Source organism: Mus caroli, unplaced genomic scaffold (genome assembly GCF_978045245.1).
Source record: "Mus caroli unplaced genomic scaffold, Mus_caroli_1 scaffold_16, whole genome shotgun sequence".
NCBI classification, from domain to species: Eukaryota; Metazoa; Chordata; class Mammalia; order Rodentia; family Muridae; genus Mus; species Mus caroli.
The window spans coordinates 3,612,847-3,616,982 of NW_028227271.1; positions in this window are offsets into that span (position 1 = coordinate 3,612,847).

The window sequence follows — 4,136 nt, forward strand, 5'->3', positions numbered from 1 at the left end:
AATAGCCCAAAGAGTTATTTGTGAGCTTTGAAACCTGGGACTGAGAACATAGCAGAACAGGCCAGGACATGCCCGTCATTAAGACATTCCTGAGGCTGCTTGGCCATAAAGATAAAGAGAATGACCTGTCCGGACTGGCCCGGTGCCTCCCTATCTCCCGCCCTTCTGACCTAAGTTAAATGTTATCTGCATGTACAGTCTGCTGATGTTTAAATGGACCAATCATGTGAAACCGCACCAATTCCTCACCCAGCCCCAGACCCTTTTCTATAAAAACCCCTAGTTTTCAAGCCTTGTGGTTGAATCCACTGTCTCCTGCATGAGATATGCTTCGACCAGGAGCTCCGCCATTAAATTACCTCGTGTTTTTACATCAAGATGGTCTGTTCGTGATTCTTGGGTGCACACCGAATGGGGAGTTGAGTGGGGGTTTCCCCACTAGGTTCTTTCACCGCCACAATATGTATACAAGCATAATAGTAAAATGCGATTATTGAGAAATAAAAGGGAGGAGGGTCACTACAGGACTCTTAGGAATTATTAGTCACTGCCTTAGGTCTAGTACTTTGGTGAACACCATGGCCTAGAGCAACTTTAGGAGGAAAGGGTTTATTTGGTTTACAGTGCCACAGTATTGTTCATCGTTGAAGTAAATGAAGACAGGAACTCTAACAGGACCTGACACAGAGGCCATGGAGGGGTACTGCTTATTAGCTTGCTCCTCATGGCTTGCTCAGCCTGCTTTCTTAGAGCACTTAGAACCACCAGCCAAGGGATGGTACCATCCACAAAGGGCAGGACCCATCAAACATTAATTAAGAAAAATGCCCTACAGGCTTGCCTCAGAGCCTGATCTGATGGAGGCATTTTCTCAATTGAGGTTCTCTCTCAGATGACTTAGTGTGTGTCAAGTTGACATAAAACTGTCCAGCACAGTCACTAAGTGCATCGATAGTCAATAGTAAGATCGTCCAATTTTATGGCCCAGTAAGAATGTTTCACTGAGCACTGCATGGAGGGTTGGCTCAGTGTTGAAAGCGTATGCCCTATTCCAGCACCTCCATGTTGGGTCTCAGCTGTCTATCCAGTTCTGGGGGATCTGACGCCCTTGTCTAGCTGGAGAGACAACTCGGTGGTTGAGAGAGAGAGAGCACTTGCTGTGTTTATAGAGAACTGGGGTTTGGTTCCAGCACACACACACACACACACACACACACACACAAAATCATCTATAACTGAAGTTCTAGGGAATGAATCTGATACCCTCTTCTGATCTCTGTATGCATATATTGCAGGGGCTTTTTGGGATCCCGCTGGAGGTCTAATTATTAAGACATGGAAACATTTGTTTAGTATGTGGCTTTTGGCCTTTTGCTGGGGCCTACTCCCAGCTACAAACTAATTTAACCCAGCTTCCTGCCAGTGTGTCCTTCCAAATGGCTCTCTTCACCTCCCTGGGTCTGTCGCCTCTCGTCTGGTAGATCCACCCCTGCCTTCCTGACTTTCCTTTCTGCTATTCCTTCTGCCCCCAGCTCAGCTGCCAACTCTTTTAATTCTTCAAAAAGCCACATTGCAGTCTGAACCACTCAGCAGCAGGACAGCACCCAGTCCATCTCTTTGGATTACCTTTCGCCCATGGTGAGGGCTATGTGATCTCCTTCACGGCAACTTGCTTCTGAACACAATAAATCTCAGAGAATCATCTTTTGGGTAGGTGATAAAGGACAAGCATTTACATATAGGAAGCTGGCAAAAGGCTGTAAGAGGGCAATACCACTATCCTGACAGCACTTAGCTCTCTAGCCTCACAGCAACTGACAATTAAAAATCCCTGGGACATACCTACAAGTCATTTGACACGTGGGGGAAAGTCATCCCAACATGCAATGTCCCAGCAAACCATAAACATAAAGTTCCTTAAAAACAGCTTTAAAAATGTGTTTTTTAAAAAGAGAATGTTTGCCTACATCAATGATTAAGAAGCCATTTAGCGGGACATGGTGGCATACAACTCTCCCTTTGCAACGCAAGCATGTCACTCACTGCTAGGTGCTACCCAACCTTTCTTTCATGTACCTGACCTTTTGTTTGTTTATTTTGGGTCTCACTGTGTAGTTGTGGCTGGCTTGGAACTCACTATGTAGACCAGATTGATTTCCAATTTACAGAGATCTGTCTGCCTCTGCAGGGATTAAAGGTATATGGCACCACTCCCAGCTCAGAGGTTTTGGGTTGTTTGCTTGTTGTTTTATTGAGACTGGGTTTTTCTGTGTAACCTTGGCTGTCCTGGAGCTCACTCTGTAGACCAGGCTGGCCTTGAACTCACCAAGATCCACCTGCCTCTGCCTCCCAAGTACTGGGATTAAAAGCATGTGACACTACACCTGGCTGGGTTGTTTGTTTTAAGATTTATTTTTCATTATTTTTGATTATGTGTGTGTGTGTGTGTATGCACATGAGTGCCAGTGCCTGTACAGACCAGAAGCAGGGATCCTCTGGAAGTGGAGTCACAGATTACTATAAGCCACCATGTGGGTGCTCAGGAAGACAGGCTTCTTCAGAGTCAAGCACACATGGGTGCAAAGCAGGGTGACCTTCAGGCAGTGCAGCCCAAGGACCCCCGGGTTTTGTCGCGTCTCCTCTGAGCTTCAGCAGATAGATGATCGGTGCACGAAATCCTAAAGACACTTTTCATGGTCTGTTGTTTCTCCCTTTGTGGTGTTGTCTCTGTTGTCACATAATGAAGAAAACTGGAATCCATAGCACTTTTTCTTTCTTTCTTTCTTTCTTTCTTTCTTTCTTTCTTTCTTTCTTTCTTTCTTTCTTTTTTTCTTTTTTTTTTGGAGACAGGGTTTCTCTGTGTAGCCCTCACTGTCCTGGAACTCACTTTGTAGACCAGGCTAGCCTCGAGCCTCGAACTCAGAAATCTGCCTGCCTCTGCCTCCTGAGTGCTGGGATTAAAGGCGAGCGCCACCATGCCCAGCCTCATAGCACTTTTTCAAAGCCACTCAGAGTCTCGGCTCCAAAGGTGAGAGGACATTGTAGCCAGTCGCACTGGCTTTATAGTTTCCTGGTCATATGCAAAATGTACTGGGATTTAGAACGTACAGTGCTTTTTTCATGAAAAGATTTGAATAGCACACACACACACCCTACATATAGTTCAATCCTGCCGTGCATCCACCTAGCCAATAAATACTCACTGTGCTCCTAAATGTCAAATAACCAGATTTTTAAAAACTTGGTATTGAGAATACAATAAATAGCCGGGCGGTTTTAGACAAGTCCCAAATAACTTTTTGGTCCATATTTTGCCCACTTTAAAGATGAACTGTAGCCGGGCGTGGTGGCGCACGCCTTTAATCCCAGCACTCGGGAGGCAGAGGCAGGCGGATTTCTGAGTTCGAGGCCAGCCTGGTCTACAAAGTGAGCTCCAGGACAGCCAGAGCTATAAAAGAGAAACCCTGTCTCGAAAAACTAAAAAAAAAAAAAAAAAAAAAAAAAAAAAAAAAAAAAAAAAAAAAAAAAGATGAACTGCAAAACTGTGATTATCAGAGACAATAATAAAAAAAAAAAAAAAAGAAAAGAAAAGAAAAGAAAAGAAAATTTTAAGAACGTGAAGAAATCAGCCCGTATGGTGGCGCACGCCGTTATCCAGGATTCAGGACGCAGAGGCAAGTGGATCTCTTCAGTTCGAGGCCAGCCTGGACTAGTGTGAGTTCCAGGGCAGCCAGAGCCATGTAGAGAGACCCCGTTTGGGTTGGAAAAAAAGTTGAAATCGATCCATCATATAAATAGATAGGTCATTGCTCATAATTTCTTTTATAAATTAGGCCAGCTGCAGCAAGTCATATGGGACAATCCCGTGAGAATCACGTTCCCCAGGCATGGGGTGAGGTTCTGACGCGAGGAAGTGTAGCCGAGGATCCGCAGCATCCGGCTTCAAGGCGGGCAGCTGCCCTACAGGCGCTCTCCGGGGTCCGCCGCGAACGTTCCAGGTTGGGCGAGGACTTTGGGGCACTGGCCGCCTTCAACTCCCGGCATGCCTTGGGTGTGGGCCGGGTGTAGACTCCATTTCCCAGGCTGCCCCGGGCCTCGGCCGCGACGCGCCGGCGCCTATAAGAGGCAGAGCGCTG